Below are 18247 nucleotides of genomic sequence, written 5' to 3' on the forward strand. Positions count from 1 at the left end.
GTAATTTACCTCTATTAAACCTGGTTTGGACTATTCCTCCACTAACCAGAACCTTACAAATCCTGATATTTGACTAGGAACAACACAGATCTGTATGGAGACTCCTTTTAAACGCTATCCACCCATTTGACAGCAAAATACCTACCGAGAACTCTTCCTTTAAAAATATGTCTCCACAAATTACACTTCTGTTTCATAATGATTTAATTTACATCACATTTCTGCCATATGCTTAGACAAAGGTCAGATGAGACATTGTTCAAATCCTAACTGAAATCCAGACAGAAATACCTATTATTTTGCCATTCACTGTTAAGCAGTTATACTGTCAGAAAGGGATTTAGATTGCTTTGACATTATTTGTTCTTAACAAATGAACCCAGGCTGTCCTAGATTACCTTGATATCCTCTAGGTGCTTATGAACTGATTATTTGATAATTTATTCTGGTGTTCTTTCAGATATTGAAGATAGCTGACTTGCTTACAATGTCAAAGTCTGCTTTTGCCCCTTTTTAAGCTGGGTGCTTTTCTGCCCTCTATTAATTCTCTTTAACCTCTCCATACATGTGTTAATGCTGAGCAAGTGATTAACTACTCTGCTCAACAGTGATGCTGCAATCAACCAGTATCTCGCTCTCCACTGTGCGGCATCACTTGTTAATACATTCCCGACTTAGAGCCTTGTTGTGTATTACTGCACCCCGTGAGTTGCTATGCCTTCAGAAACATCTTTTGCTCATTTATTTCAGAACAACAGTTATGGTTTCATTTCAAATTTCTCACTAAATGTAGTGCAATATGGTCTGTAAAACTAGATCTTGCTCACATTAAAATTCAGCAAAGCGTTTTGCAATTGAATCCTTGCTGAGGAATGGAGATGCACCATGATTTTTCAAGTGGACTACTTTATAGATGGAAGATGGAAAGAAGATTTAGGTGGATTATAATATAGAACAGCAAAAATAAAAACAGATGGTCCTACCATAGTTGAAATAAAAACTGTTAATAGCTTATGCAAAGAAAATCTGGAGAAGTATTTTGTCTGTTGGTAAGGCTAAAGGGCCACAAACAGCACTGTCAGGCTTACACTTTGCAAGAAGAAGGCTGGACAAGGGAATGTCAGTAGCCACTGAGCTACTATTAAATAAATGATCAGTCCTTTAAAATGCTGTCATTAGGTAAGTGTGTTTTATTTAGAATTTTGTGTTTTAATTGTAATTGATATTGTCTTCCAGTATCACGAACCAATTAATGATTAACTACCCTTTTTATAACCTTTATGACAATGACACTAAAGCACTGCCAGCAGTGCCATAACACTTCCAAGAATTACGTTCTTATTGCAATCTTATTAAGTCTCTAGGGCTAAAGGTTTGTGGGATTTCAAATGGATGCACATGGGAGCGAAGATCTCTTTCCCCATGCCCGATGCCTTATGCTGCCACTAATTTCATCTCACAGTGGCCCTGAAATCTGCCCAGTATCTGTGGATATTGGAGTTGTTTTGCTTAGGTACACTACACTGAGAGTTATGGCATAACCCTGGAAAGAGCATACACTACAGTGCTCTGGAGAAAACATAATTTTAATGCTGCAGAATAGAAACATGAGAAAGGCTAAAAATTACATGACATAAAAATCTTGTGATTTGGGATGTGATGCCACATGGGTCCCTGCTGCCATCAAGCCAAATGCTTGTGTGAATGACATTAAAAAACAACTGGGAACCCTGTGACATAGGATTTTATTTTTGTTTATATACTGGACTGAAAGTCTTCGCAGAGCTAGACTGCCCTGAGGTGGGTAAACAGGCACAGCACCTATTTCAGCATCTCAGTACGTACTGAATGGAAACTTTCTTTGTGTGCTCATAAATTTCCCTTCTACAACATCTGAGAGCAGAGCAATGCATGGCATCCTGCTAGGCTGATTTTCTTTCCCACGTATCAGGAAAGGTAAAATCGTTTTCTTGATTATAACTGATTTAATTGTAATTTTCAAGCTGTTTCTTTCCTTACTCTCCTCTGGTTTAGCTCTTTTCACTCATGCTTTCTTTTTATCTCATTTTTCTTTCACCTTCTTGTATTTACTTTGCTTTTTTTCAGATCTGTCTTCCGTAAAGCCAGAGAAAGGAGATTTCTATCTTAAAGCAGAGTGATCTGTAAAGTCATGACCCCGCTGTAGAGAATGCCTTGTCTTTCATTATCCCAGGGTTCAGAGGAACAGTGCTATCAACATGCAAAGAAAGAGGCTTTTCTAAGATATTCTAGGACAGTTTCACAGAAGGCCTTGAAAATAAATGTCAGGACCTAGAATTGATACAGAAAGTATTGGGGGAAGGCTGAAGCCTTCTGGGGCTCTTCACATGACTTCTTTGAAGGCAGAGGAAGCTGCTATCCATGACAATCTCATGCGAACAAACAGAAAGAATCCATTTCACAGGCTCTCTGACTATCACTAGCATCTGGGGTAAGAAATTTTTGCTGAGACTAGCTGTAGCAAGCACTGCAGGCAGACCCAGAAGAGCAAACATAAAAGTCCTCTCCACGTCTGTGGGTTTGAAGAAGGTCACTGGTCTATTCTGCAAGCACCATCCATACCATGACCAAGCCTGAACCTCTGCTGAGGACCATCCAAGACCATCCAAGGACCATCCAAGCAACTCTTCTTGGGCCACTCAACTATCTTGTCTCAACATGGGAGGTTTGACATCAAGTAGTAGCTTGGAAGATCTGATTGCTCCAGAGACGGTATTGGTAGGATTGGCTGAACAATAGTATAGCTCAGAGCAGAGGGAGCAGAGCTTGACCTCTTCTTCAAAGGCAGTGTTAACATTTCCTGTCAGCTGCAGCCTAAGCTGCTTCCAGGCATCCTTTGTCGGCTGTCCCAGACATAGCAGGCGTAGGTCTGAAATACATGTGGAGTGACTGATGCTTTATAACACATCTAAGGGGTCTTGTGACACCAAAATGCACAAAATGGGGGATGTTTTGTAGCATCTTTAGTTCAGGATCTACTTTCTTCATAGTTTTGTTGATGGTGAGCTTCTGCAAACAATACCCTACAAAGTTCCCTGTACTATGAAGTGCAAGTCACTCCAGGGGCACTCCCAGATAACAAAAAAGCACAATTCAGAATTTTTTAAGGACAGCGTGCCTGTAGCTGCATGGAGTGGAGAGGATGAGCCTCACTATACATGGCTTTCACCATCCATGCAAGTACAATGTTGGAGCACTAGAATGCCTTACTACGAGCCAAATGCAGTTTCCAAATCTATATATGAAAATAATTAGAAACTTAGTGTGTGCAGTGCTTGTTTCCTCTCTGCTTTCTACAATATCTAAAGCACTGTATAAATTAAAGTTAGAAAAATTGTATCTGATGCTGTTTAATCTGTCCCTTTACAGTCAGTATGGAGTGACTTCTTCCAGTGAGATTTCAGAATGCATTTTGACTAGTACTTTCACTGTGTCCCTTATGGGTTTTCTTACATTTGATGTTCTGGAGATTACCCACATTCACCTTGAGAAATGTAGAATGTACTTATGTATTGGCATATACAGGATTTCTTACCAGCTTTCTCAAACACTTAAGAGACAAGTTTACCCCTGTCTCCATTTGGATACACCTACATTTGTCTACATAAACAGATTTTATATGCCAAGAAACTAGTTCTGTGTTGATTTGGTCAGAAATGGATTTAAATGTACTATTGACCTTATGCAGTACTTTTGGGAAATGTCTACAGGTACCTATTCTCTCCTGCATCAAGGAGCTACTGAGTTGGAAATTATCTTTTTGAGGCTCTCAAAGAATCCCTCCTTTTTGACCTCATTCTGCCCTAAAATTCATATGATTTGCTTGTTTGTGAAGACCACCTGATGTCACACCAGCCAAACTCCATCTCCTGCTTGCTGGGCCTCCCCTGTCTGTCTCTGCCCATTGCTTGTGTCTTCTCTTAGACAGTGAAAATATTGGGGCAGAGATCCTATTTTAGTATTATGTATACAATGGTCTTGGTCTGTGGTTAGGACTCTTGAGGTGCTACTGGATAAAACTGACCATGAAACTCAAGCGCTCTGAAACCTCATTTGGCAATTTGTAATTCTCAACTTGGCATCTCAACAGACACTCAATAAAGAAGAGCAATCAGACTGGGCTCAGGAATTATTAGTTTTATTATTAAATGTTAGTATACTTAATTACTCTTTTTGAATCAGTGATATGTGTCATGTCAGAGAGAGAAGACAGGTTTCTCTAACAACCTAGATGTGAGTGGAGAGATCTAAAAGCCTGAGTACATCTAGTTTGTTAAGTGTCAAACATGGAGCAGGAAACAAGGGTAACTGCAGCATCTGAGGGTGGCAAGTACCTGAGGCAGATAAAAGACAAGAGAATAAAAAGATTTAAAATATTGAAAAGATTAAATTGTGCAAAGGAATATGTAGGATACACACAAAGAAGCTCCTTGTGCAACGTGTGAGGCTGCAGAACACTCTCAGACTTGACAGGGTTTAAAAAGATATGTGATGAGTTTCAGTTCTGGGCCTCAGAACTGAAAAGTGCTCGCTTTACTTGCCTGCCAATGGAACATTCCTTCCTGTATGAAGGAAATGACCCAACACTTCAAGGACAGACTTCAAGGACTTCAAGGACAGAAATGCATGTTCCTACCTCACAATGTCTCTGGCCCTAATCTAAAGAATACATAAGGAAATCTGCAAGTACAAAAAAAAAAGAAAACGTTGTACAAAACCATCACTCGGCCTGTTTGTCTTTTGGAACACCTCTACAAGTGTGTGACTGGAGAGGCAACCTTAGAGTAAGGTAGCTTTAGTCCTGCAAAAGGAGTCCAGAGCTACATCCAGCAGCACCTGAGGGCACAGCCACAACGCCTGGCTGCTCGTGGCCAGCAGGCTGTGTTCTCGCTCCGAGCTGGTCCCAGCTGCTGTTCCTCGCTCCTTAGACGTCTGTGTGAGTGTGTTACATGACTATAGAAGGAGCAATCAGTCAGCTCCCAGGAATCTTAGCAACAGCCGCGTCCCCAGAAAAGGCTCGCAGCAGCTGGAGCGGTGATGACTCAGCAGCATGGGCTCTCTGGCCTCTCGCTGATCCCTGGCAAGGACTGCAGGCCAAGTTCTGGCTCCCTTGTTTGGGTCAATGCTTTCTTGCTGGCACCAGTAGGTGAATTCCTGGATCCTGCTGGCTTTGGCGCTAGAAAGCAACCAAAAATGAGCTGATAGCTGCAGCCAAAAGAGGCTGTCCTTTTTCTTAAGGGCAAAATAAAAAAAAACAAAACAAAACTAAACAAACAAACAAACAAAAAAACTACAAACAAAACAAAAAAACCACAACCCTGAACAAAATCTACAGAAAAAACCTGCAGAATCCTGTTATTACATTATAACAGAGAAGACAAATACCAGAGTTTAGCTGTGTTGGATGTGTATGGGACGATGGTTGCAAGCTAGGAGACCCATGTCCCAGCCACCCCTTTGGGAATGAAGCAGATTGGTGGGGTTGAGGCTGGGCTGGAGATTATACAAAACATCACTAGAAGGTTTGTTTATTTTATGTAACACGAGTTTGGGAATGTGATGTTGAGTAACTCTGTCGACATTTCACCTAGTTTAAGTCACTAGTGCAATGAATCTATTTGGCCTTATATTGTTTTCGCCTCTTAGGATAGTATGTATCACACAGTCTCCCCACCCTCCTGCAGTAATTCCACAGATAAAACAGAAAAGAGATTTGGATTAAGAAATCAGTGGTTCAGGACCGCAGTTTGTCTGCGCTTGGCTAGAGGAACCTGGCACTGGGACAGCGAGCGGACAGCGAGGGGACTCCAGCGTGGATGGACAGCGGGGCTGCAGGGTACAACCTCAGCGCTGCAGCCCTGAGTGAGGCCCCTGAGCATCGAGGGGGGGCAGAAGAGTGGGCAAGCAGGGGCGGCAGCAACCGGAGGGGAAGGGGGGGGGCTAGCTGTACGTCTGGATTTTTTTGGCAAAGGGCTGACGGGAAGATTGCTGGTCCTGTGCCAGGCTCCAGCGAGCTCCGCTTAGTCCCTCGCTTTCACGAGCACTAAAAATTCACCCTGAAAGAAAAACATCCGTGTGTGTGTGCGCGCGTATGTGTGTCTAACAATCTGCCTTCTCAGCAGCACCGCCGCCACCCCGGCATCGCTGGCCGCATTGCTGGGGGCAGGAAATGAGTAAAACATAAATGACTTGGAAGAAGGCAGGAGAGGCTGCCCCGTTCCCCGGCCATGGCCGCCTCTGCTGGCAGTGCAGCGGCGGGGTTGCTGGGAGGCTGCCGCGCCTTGTGCAGATGTCGGGGACCTCAAATGTCTGCCGGAAATTACAGCTCATGTCGGGCTGGGGGAGACGTGCGTTTTCCCGGCTGGGGAGCCCAGCGGGAGCCCCTTCCCCCGCGCCCCCGCCCCCAAGCTGGGGCCAGCAGCCCCGGTCCTCGCCAAACCCAGCTCGTAAATCAGCTCGTCAGGAGAAAAATGCACGTAGGAAAATGTCTCGGGGCAGGAAAAAAACAAAACAAACCAAACAAAAAACCAACCAAAACACAACAACCAAAAACCAACCACCCAAGCCTGTCCTGGTGTGGCTGCAGGGAAGGCCAGAGCAGGCTACTGCGGGGCCCTGACAGATGAGGGTCCGGCGGGGAGGAGCGCAAGCAGCATGAGCCGCCGGAGGGGGCTGTGCTCCCCCTTCGGATAACCAGCCCGGAGCCTTTCCAAAATAAATGTTGCTTGGCCCGTGCTTTGCTTCAGCCTGGGGGCGAGGGACGGAGGGAGGGAGCGGGCTAAGGTCCGACCCGTCCTGCCGATCCTTGGCGGCGGCGGGGGCTGCCGCAGCGCAGGGCCAGGGATCCCGTACTGTCAGCTGGGCGCCATGGCCTCCTGCCAGAGGGAAGCGAATGTGCCTCGTTCAGACCCGTAGCCTTCGGGGCGGCGAACCCCGGCAAAACGCAGGGAACGTGGGAAAGTGATCTGGGTGTGCAGTGAAGCAGGCTACAGGAGGGTGTTTTGAGTGTAGGAGAGCATAAGAGCATTTAGATGCCCTGGGGAATTTCTGCCTGAATAGCAAAAGCAACACCTCAAACGCCTTGGAACAGCAAAGAGCAGGGTGCCACATGGTGCGATTCCAGCATTACTCACCCCAAGGATCAGGCGCTTCCCCACCCAGTTACATATGACCAGGAAATTATAGCCTGTGCTGCTCCCCGCCTGGCTGGCTGGCTGCCATATCATATGATACACACCAGAGCAGCGTGTCTGATGAAACAACAGAGCAATGTGTTTTTATTGAAGCTCTAATGCTTTGTGGAATAGACGGGCTTGGCTGGGTCAGACTGTCATTTGGTATCCTGAATGCATGCTCCCTCTTGCACGTCTTGTCATTAATTAAAATTCTGGATACGAACGAAATCCTAATCTTCCTTTACATTCCCTCTTCACTGCTCGCCTTTTACTCACAGTAGACTACAGCCAGGCCCTGTGTGGTTTAGACGTTACAGTTCCTCTTTTTTTATTCCATCCACCCCATCTGTGAAATTAATTTTTCTTCACACTCAGTATTCACAAGATCTTTCTCCTATAACCATCACATCAAGGGCTCTGCGTTTCTCATCTTTATTACTATTCACATCTCAGGTCTGATGTGCACCTTTCCTCCCTACAGTACATGGCAAATGGAGCTACAAAGGTCATCTCTGCAGCACACAGTATCATTTCATTCCTGTCTTGAATTTATCCACTACTTCCTATTTAACAGTGAGTTTAAGGAACTTGTTATAATGAAAGTCACCTGTGCAAGACTGCTCATCCACCGTTTTCAGCATGTTTCTCTCTTTGTCCCCACTAACAGCGAGTTCTTGCCAGCTCTGCCAGTCTCCTCACATGCTCTCATGCCATCTCTCCAATAAATAACCTCTTTTTGCTCTAACTATTGCAGCACCATCTTTATCCAGGTCAGCTCTCTGCAGCTAAGGTAGTATGAGTTCCTACAGTCTTGTGTTTCATTGACTCTAAGCACCAGTTAAAGCATTTTCTTCTGAGTTTTTTTTAAGAGCTGCAGCCCATGCAAATTTTCTTAAGTCTGAGAAGATAAAAACTCCTGTTGCAACCTTCTTCTGAGCTGAAGAAAGGAGTCTTGTCTTCTCTTGGCTTTTTATTTTAATGAAATTAAGTATAACTCAGCCAGCTTCTCATCCATCCAATTTGCTTTTAGTTGATGGATGCACCAAAAATTATACATGCATCTGAGAGACATATGATGTCATACATGCTTCCCCCGCCAAAGATCTTATGATCACATAAGGGTTCTTTCTGTGCAAAACCAGACAGAAATTTTAACAGAAAACTGTGCTTCTCATTACACACCTTCTGCTCTATGTTAATTGGTTTTCTTTCACCATTCTTCTGTGTTTGCCTTTTTAGGCCTTCTACTCCTGAGGGCAGGGATTGGGCTCTCTGCTGTGCCTGGAAAGTGTTAAGTGCCTTTTGGGCATAACAACAATTTAATTAGTTGATAAGTACTAACAATTTGCATTAGTATCATGCTTCCTGCCATGTCACATCAGACCATTGCTCCAGCCAGTCAAACATATCCCTCTTTCTTGTGCTGCTCTGAATTAATTGTCCTCCAGCAAGGCCAGGGCTTCATGTGTGGTGGTGGTTGGACCGCCAACCCCAGACTCATTTTGCAGAGTCTGTCCAAGGCTTGCTTGTTCTGAATGAATCCATCTCCCGTCCAGTCTCAGATCTGAGCTCCTGCTTGTATAAAGAGACACTACTGACTAATTAAGCTTGGTAAAGTATCTGATGAAGTGAGACTTGCCAAAGTCTTCAGAAGAAGGGATGGCAGCTCTGTAATACAGCACAGTGCTGTTCTAGGATGGGCAAAATAGAAGGATGAAGCAGGAGACCTCACTGAACCCAGTCCTCCTGTGCCTCCCTGAACTGGGGGTTGAAACTTTCCTGAACCCTATTGCTAGTGCCTTTCTCTTTCTTACAGTTGTCTGTTTCCTCTTCAAAATGTAGTAATTGCTTTTATGAAATCGTGCAGTGGCAAATTCCACAGTTGATCCTGTAGATTTCTGCCTCAAGGAGGGATAATCTGTAATTGATAATGTCAAGTGTATACATCCTGTATGTATAATCATATTGAATGATAAGGAAAACTAGCAGTCTTCTGGAAGGTTTTTTATGGCCTTACTGTGGGAAGAACCAGGAATGTGAGACTTGGGTGAAGAATTTAAATTAAAAGGAAAACAGGAAGACCTTTGAGACAAAGTGAACACCTGTATTATATTTTAAATGATAGCTGCTATTCATATATCTTATATTCCACACCCCTGCACAAAGCTTCTTTGCCTTGTATTTCTGCAGAGAATCATACACTGAGAATCTACAGATGGATGATTTGGCACAACAAATAAAACATTCAGGAAAGGAGAGGTGGGCCATTCTCTAAATACTGCTCATTTATCTACTCTTTGGTCTATGTAGCATGACTGTCATCCTGCGGAGGAATGGGAAAGCAATTTCAGGCAGTGTAAGCAATATGAGGGAAGAGAAGAGACAAGACTGCACTGGCACTTAGGAAGATTGTGGGCAAGATAGAAAACACTATAACTAAGGAAAGCCAGGAACTGGATCACTCAGTATATACAGCTGGAAGCCAAGGTGAACATACTTGAAAGGCCTTCTACTGGGAGGTGACACTGGGCCTGTTCCACTGCTCCTCCCACAGGATCTGGCCCAAGTTGCACACAGTGCCCTCAACAGAAGTTACAAAGATGTCTGAAAATGTGAAAAAAAGTCGAGTCCACTCATTGGTTATGTTCTACTGCTCCAGGGGTTTTGTGATATTCACAGCTGGTAAATGATGGCATACCTGGAAGAAGTTCTCTGGTGCCACTCCAGGGCAATATATAAGACAAAAACTTCGGTCTTACTACAGGCACACTTAAAGATATGAAGGAGACCTGTTTTAGAATGACAGATCCTCCTCCACTGACTGAAGCATGGTTGATTTGGTGACTGAGATATCTGTTGTTTATAGGGAATTATTCCTCACAAACAAATCAACTAAATGAACAAACTGGGTGATAAAGTAGGGCCAAGAAGTGCATTATCCTCCTCAGAGTCATAAAAACTCATCCCTTTTATAACTGCTGAGTGCTTTGCCAATATCATACCAAGGTGAGAGCAGCGAGGGGAAGGGGAAGATATTGAAAAGGAAAATAAATGGGCCAGGTAAACAGTGCTGCTGCTGCTGCAGCAGCAGCCGTGGTTGCCATGGCAACCAGGGTGAAGAAGAGGAGGAGGAGGGAGGTGGATTAATTGATAGTCCTGTGCTGGCTCATCTGGCTTCCATCCACATGCTGCTACAGAGGGAGAGACAATCAAAGAGCCACACACAGGGCTGCCAGGGCTCCAATCAATACATGGCAGCAGCTCGATCAATAGCTTGTTGGAAGGTGGGTAATTGACTCCCCTTCTACCCAGGAGAAAGTGATGCAGCGACAGAGATGTGTTTGTTAGCTACTGATTCTCAGCTCTACTTTATCACTCAGTTTGTTCATTTAGTTGATTTGTTTGTTTGCTTCCTTGAGAACCCCTCTTCAGTCTGATTTTTTCCTGTACTTGTCAAAGCTGGAGAAGGGCCAGGACTGCCCTCAAATTTCAGAGTCACTTTCCCTCTCCTCTGCTTTCTTTCAGGTCATAACTAGCTTTTTTATCTCTGATGGGAGGAGCTGGAAACAAGGACAACCTTTTCTTATGGGATTTCTAGGGCTTCATTTTCTGGCTGGGTCTGAAGGAATGTAAATAACAGCTCACTGGAATGCAAGGAGACATTAGACCCCAGAAAATTAAATATTTAAGTCTATTTTTGCAAGTCACAAGCCAAGTGAGTTTTAGCAAGAAATTTGCAACTTTTATTTTTTTAAGTCTGCCACTCTCCAGAGAAGTTATATATAGAGTGTGACCAGGTGATGCTATCAGAAAAGACAAAAAAAAAACCCCAACCCAAAACAGAAGAGGAAAGGGCAAGAAAACAGGGCTTGTTGAGGAAAAAAAGAAGATACAGAAGAAGTGATCTTTCTGAGGAAAGCATATATTCATGAAGCACTGAGACAGTATAGGATAATTCTTCATTTCTACCTAGACTTGGGCAGGGAGCCCTGGCACAAGGTACCCACTTGACCTTCAGGCAGGCAATGCTGCATTTTGTAAACAAGCCTGTATGATACAACCAAGTTCACCCTCATGCTGAATAAGCTTCTGCAGGCATTTTCCATCAAAACATAGAGGAATCTGGGTGGAAAACCAGGACCTGTGTTTTGTATCTTCTACAAAAGCAAGCAGCACAAACCTCCCTATGACCTCCCTGGGATACAAAGAACATAATTTACTTCAACAGGGAAGAAAAAACCCTCCACTCTCTATGTGGTGCAACACCCATCAGCAAAGTCTAAGTATAAAATGGTAAATCTAGACTCTGAGATGCTCTGGGAGGCAAGGACTATCTGTTTTCTCTATACTTGTCTATTGTCCAGCTTGCTGTAGCCATGGTCTACAGTGAACATTTAGGAATATAGTAATCACAAAAGCAGTAGAGTCCATTGCTGAATAATTGATACTGCTTTGTGGAGCAACTAGCAAGTTAGGATACAGCTAAGAGGCAAACACACAAGAAGTATCACTTCCTTTGGTTCTCTAGATTTTTCTTGGAGCTATTCCATCCAAATGTACTGCAGTTAAATTTTATTTAACTTCTGAATTAAAAATGAAAACTCGTTTGCTTGGAATTCTGCTTCTCTTAAGTTAGTTGGCTGCAGTCCAGCTCTCAGGGCTTGTGCTTTTAGGGGCTGATCCAAATCCCAGAGAAATCACTGAAAATCACTCAACTGATTTTAATGAGTCAAACCACCATGTGAGGAGCAAACTATCATCTCTCTAGGCCTTTTTTTTTATTATTTCCTTTTCATGCTTTGAAGCACTAGCAGGTGTATCTCACAGACACTGGATGTAAATCACAGGAGAAAGAAGGGGCTGTGTGAGCACAACTGCTCCCTGTTGCATAACCTAGAAGATGCAGGTTATATCAGGCGATACTAACAGGGTAGGGACTACAGCTCTTCTTCCTCTCCAGTATATCTGCCTCTGGAAGTATTTACAAAGCACCCAAAGATGCCTCTGAGCCCTGCAGAACATCTTCCTTTGGTTCCTTTGTGAGTGGGAAGATAAGAGCTTCCTAACCTCTGGGCATAATTTATGGCAGAAATAAATAGCAGGATGATAGAACAGCTCTAAAGTAAATTACTGAAAATATTCACCTGCCAGTTCTCCACAGAAAGCAGGCAGGTGGGCGAGCCAGAATCAAGTCAGACTAAAAGCCTTAAAGGAATAGAATAGTTTCTTCCAGTCTTAAAGGAACAAAAAGTGTTTGCAGCATCTGCAGGCTGTTTCCACTCTAGAGAAAAGCAGAAGGTTGGAAAAAATACTAAATAGACAATGGATCAGCCTGTAGACAAATTTGTATTCTGGCAAAATAACATAAAAAGATGTATATAATACTCAGTGTTGCTATCAAGCTAAATGCCTGGTCTACCAGCCAACAAGAAGCACACCTATCTGCTGAAGCATTGTACCTGACACAGATGGGGAAGGTACGTGGAAGAGAGAGAAAGGGCAGGATAGCTCTCTTTCACATCAGTAGGGCTCCAGAGAATCAGCTCACTGAGTCTTGCTGCTTAATGTGCAAATTCAAGGGCCTGGCTACTGTAATGTAGTCTAAATTCAGGGAAGAATGAGGTAACTGAAATGCTGTGTGAGCATATCCACAAGGGGAATGATGTAATGCTTAAATAGCCTATGTCTTTCTCAAATGGGACCTTCCTTAAAGGTCTCTCTGAGGATACATGGGAGCTGTGAAAGGGCATATCTCACCTGCTTCTGCACTAGTGCACTTTCACAGATTTATCAAGGGCCGTAAAGCCAGTGTCTGGTCAAAATTCTGATCACATACTAAGTGCCACTTTCTAAGAATTCATATGGAAGCCTTCCTGACAGAGAACCAACTCCTGCCCAAAGCAGTAGGGGTAAGTCAAGCTCTATCAGTGGTAGAGCACAAGATTATGATAACACAAAGAATCCGGTATCCTGAAAAGTGAGAAAAAAACCTGCAATTCCATTCTACATGCAAGGTATCAATGCTGCGGTTCTATAGTGCCTACCATATGCTTACCTGAGGCCTTGAAACAAGGATCATGAAGCAAACCTGAGAGTGTCCAACACTGACTCATCCAACTGGCTGGGATCAAACCTTGACATTTTCCTTTGAACACCATCTTGGCAACAGAAGAGCCAGGCAAAGGTGATTAAGGAAAGCCCTGAAGGCCGTTTGTGCATTGCTTCAGACTCTAGCTACAGACTCAACAATTGCTTTTGTGTCCAGTTAGGAGGGTGAAGATGGACGGGGAGGTTGCTTCTGACTGTGCCTGCATGTTGTCACAGCACCCACAAGGCATGTGAGAGAAGACAGAACTGACTTCGGGTTCTTTAGCACTGGAAAAACTGCATACTCTGGTAACAACATGACAAACTGTTCCTGTGAACACACAGAGAACAAAGACTGCAAAAGGAAGATCATCTGCTTTTAGGAGAGTGGCCATTAAACATGAGACTGAGATCCTAGGCTTTCTGACAACTTGCTATAACTGATAATAGATCAGGACAATTCTTGGGAGGGTCACTGCCCCTCCCAGATCCCCTTAAGATCCAGGAAGTGGACAGTGGTTTAATTCCCTTTGCCTCAGCCCCAAGGGTGACCTAGAACACTCAATACACTCAGCTGAAAATCTGTTCCTGTGCCTTCACCAGCAACTGCCTAAAAACTGTGTGTCCCACATTACAACCAAAATGTGCACAGAACATGAAATATCTTACTTGACCTTAGAGCACCCTCAACCTGAGAATCTGGACCAATGCCTGTCAGTAATGTAACTTGAATTCCAAGCTCTGGTGCTGCAGAGATGCATTGTTGTATGATTAATGAACGCCATCTAGCCAGAGAGTCCCTTCAGCCAGCAGTAAAAACTCAAGAGAAGTACCTTACAGTCAGCCACAGTCAAGGGAGATGAACAAAAAAGAAATAAATGCTTGTGGTTTAAGAAAACTGACTTTCAGTCTCCTTTTGAGATAGTTCCATTCTAAATTGTTAATCCACATTGATACACTTGAAGGAAGTTGGAATGGCTGCCTTGCACCTGTACAGCTCCCCAGGCAGGACGAACAGTGCATGACAGAGGAGCCAGTCTACACTGCTGCTACACTGACTCCTGTTCCTGGTGGGAAAACAAAACTTGGATATTTTTCTGACATTAGCTTAGTTTCTTTTAGATGTAACTGATCAAACAGAGAGTAGATATGAAAAAAGAGGAAGGTTGCACACAGCCATTAATAACTTCAGCTATGCTAGTACACCTGGAATCCTACACATGCAAGGATTTGCAAAAAGGGAGCCAAGCGAAGTTAGCTTCTACTTCAGTGCACTTCAGCTAGCTCACCTAAAGCAAATGCTGATGACTATTTAGGGTTTTATGGTGCAGATAACCTGATCACTGGTCAAAGATGCTTAAGTGAAGACCTATATTTGAATATAGAAAAGAACTGGTATATATGCCTTTGGGGCACAGCACAGTACAAAGTGCAAATTGTGCTTAGTAAGCAATTAAACTTCTAGTTGCTTGTGAATTTGGAGCCTTTCTTCTGGGGTTAGCAATTAATGATTTCTCATACTATGTAAGAGGGCAGCTGTTCACATCAGCAAGAATCCAGAGCCAGGAAGGATGTGGCAGACAGAAGAGAGCAAAACCACACCTCAACATGCTGGGAACCCATAGAAAAGCAGGTGGCAGGTAGCAGAAGCGTGTGAGGAGGGTGCACCCCTAAGCAGTCACAATTGCAGATGCCTCCATCCCTGCAGTATCACATGGGTAGTTTTAAAGCAGAGCCAGTTCCCATAGCAACAGCACCTGCCTGAGTTGCTAGCTGTAGGGATGCAGCTCCAGAGAAAGGTAAAGAGCAAGTCTGACCTCCTGTACTGACCTAACCAGCAGCACAAAGCCCCATCCCAGGCTAGCTGTTCAGCTCCCAGGCCAGTTCTTTCCCTGTAAGCAGGAAGGCCAAGAGCTCTTCACCTGAACCCCCAGCGAAAGCTGGATCAGCTGAAGAGCAGCCCCTGGTTTGACACAACACCCTAGCAGATTTTTTAATTCCCAGGAAATTAAGAGATGCTGAGATAAACTTCATGGTGTTGCAGGACAGGTCAGAGGACAGGGGAACACACAAAAGCATCTTTGGAGGAAGGGATCACAAGCTTCCCCACTTTCTAATATATCACGAGTGCTTTTCCTTCCCCTTGCATGAGGCTTCTCACTTGTTTTTTACCTACTACGGCTTCTCCACAGTTGATTTGTGTTCTTATGCTCCTTCCAGTGCTCCAGCAAAATCTGCTTTGTAGGCATGATGCCAATGAGAACTGCTGTTTACCAGCTCTAGCAGGGTTCATTTTCCTACTTGCACAGTTCATACTTTCTGGGAGAGAAAGAAGTTGTGGAAGTGGGAGGCTGCCATTAGCAGGATTGAATGTCAGATGCCTGAGGAAGCTGACACTAAAGAAGTGATGGATGCAGTTCCATATGAACAGGTGACTACCTCATAAAAGCTCTTACACTCAGTGCTACCCAGCTACCCAGCTGTCAGCTTTGGTAGAAAGGCAAGGGACCAAATGAGTCAGGCACTGGCATCTCTCATGTCATGAGGGCTTTTGTTAGGTCTAGGCTGAAGTGTGCTGCAACGGCTGAGTACACACTTTCACCAATGCCTGCTTCTGCTCCTTCTCTGTTGTCCTCTTACCAAGGCTTTGAATCTCACATCTTTCAGCAGAAAAGAATTCATCTTACATTGAATACAAGGAATAAAAAATACGAGGAAATTGTTAGGCTCTGATAAATAAATATTTTCAGAGACAATTTCATCTTACTGACTGTGGAAATTTGTGACAGATCTGAACACAGGCAAATCAAGTGGACTGCTCATTCTGATATTGTGACAGAAAGCAGCAGCAGCCAGAGAAATTGAAAGATCGACAGTTAATTGGAAATGTTACATTTGCTGTTTATGCAAAAGGCATAAATATTTATATCCTGAAGGCTGACTTTTGAGTTCGGTCCTCAGCAGGAAGAGATTTACATTTTGAATAAAGACTTTTTTTCTTTCTCCTTCTCAGTAAATGTGAGCAGTTTATTATTCCTTTAAACAGGAACCTAACCAAGTCCTCCAGTCCTGTTAGTTCCATGCATGCAGACTTCCTTGGCTTCAAGAGAAATTACAGGTGTGTGCAGACTGCAGCATCCATATCCCTTTTCTATAGACAGAAAGAGAGGAGTGATTTTGAAACAAATGGGCAGGAACCACAATCTCAAAATGAGAAGGCAGAAAATGCAGTGACAAATCAAAGGTACCTGAGATGCTGAACTGCTTTTCCAAATCTGCTTTCAGTGAGAAAATAATAAATGTTTGCACCCTGAAAATGTGAAAAGATTTGATAACATTAGCTGTTCATACAGAGCAAGGAAATAAATACTTGGAAAATTTAAATACAACATTGTATTGGATTACACAGCCCTCACTACAGTGTGATGAGTGCAGAAGCTAACAAAAGTATTTATATATGCAGTGATTCTAGAGAAGCCAGGGAGATCTGCTGAAGCATGGCAATATTACAAGCAATAGAAAATGTGCTACCCTACAAACCATCTTGTGCCCTATCTGGTCTCTGCACCTCCTACTTCTCTTTGCCTCTCCTTGCCCCTGTGCTTACTGAGCCAGACTTCATCTCCCTCTCTGTGCTGTCCCATACTGCTGTGGCAGCTGTGGTGCCCCCAGCTTGCACACCCTCATATCCTGTAGTCTGCTATCCAGCTCCCATCTGTCCTGTCATCTCTGCCTGCGTCCATCCTTGTCTTCTGCCTCCAGCTTCACCTGCTCTCCTGCTTACCTCCTCACTGCTTTACATTTTACCACAGATACTTGGCTCCAGCATTTGCCCTCATCCCTATCGTTTCCTGGGGTCTCCTGCCTCACCTTCCCCTATTTCTCCATCTATTCCTGTCAGCTTCTGCCTCCATCTGCTCTCTTCTTTTCTCCCACTCCCAGGCTCAGGCCTTGTGTTTGCCCTGTTACATTCTCAGGAGACCTCAAATCCACACATCTGTGTGTGGATGCTGGAGCTGTTTGCCTTCCTCTCTTCTATAGCATCATTCATTGCTCATTTTAATAATTCTCTCTGATTAATATTAAAGCTAAAAAAAAAAAAAAAAAGTTACAAATAAACAGTAACAAAATACCCCCATGAGATGTAGGATGGTTTATATTCCTTGCTTTACTACCTATCAACAGACTGGCCCATCCCAGAAGGCCCGAGTGCAGGTCACAATGCTGCCAGGCATCCAGTCTTTGCTTAAGATTCCCAAGCCAAAGCCTTGGACATCTCAAACAGTGCATCTTGACCCCTATTTAATGACAAAAACTATGCCTCTCGCAGAGACTGAAAAAAACCCCAAAATATAATCTCATTAGTTGAAAGCCCTTGTATGGAGAATGGTTGGCTTTACAGAAGAAGAGCCTGCTGCAAATGAGAGGGATACCTGACTCGAGTACTGATTTGTGCCCCCATGGCGCAGAGTTGTCAGTGCCAGAGCATTCACATTCCCACAGGGTCAGCAAACCAGGACAGAGGTACAGTGAGAGTTTTACTTTCACCTCCTTTCTAGCAATCGCTGGATCACTTCCAGCAACTTCTTCCTTGTCTCTCAAAATTGTTATAAAGGAACACACTGAGATCACAAGAGAGTGTTTGCATTCTCCTCTGGTTTGCCCCTTGTTCCTGAGGCCCTTGAATTTCAAAGCAATATTTTATTTTAGTTTAATGGAATTTTTGTGTGTGTTTTAAAATGGTTTGTCCTCTGGGACTATTTTTCCTGGCTCCCATCGTTTCTGTTTCCATGGCAACTACATCTGGCTCAGATGTGCTGTTGCCATGGCAACTGTCTGGTTCTCCTTTAAAATGATGCAGTGAAACAGAATATTTGCATCCCTAATGCAGTATGGAACAAATCTCTTTCACCACTCATGGGGAAGATGTAAGACAACTGTATAAA

The sequence above is a fragment of the Calypte anna genome, chromosome 5A (genome assembly GCF_003957555.1).
Source record: "Calypte anna isolate BGI_N300 chromosome 5A, bCalAnn1_v1.p, whole genome shotgun sequence".
Classification (NCBI taxonomy): domain Eukaryota; kingdom Metazoa; phylum Chordata; class Aves; order Apodiformes; family Trochilidae; genus Calypte; species Calypte anna.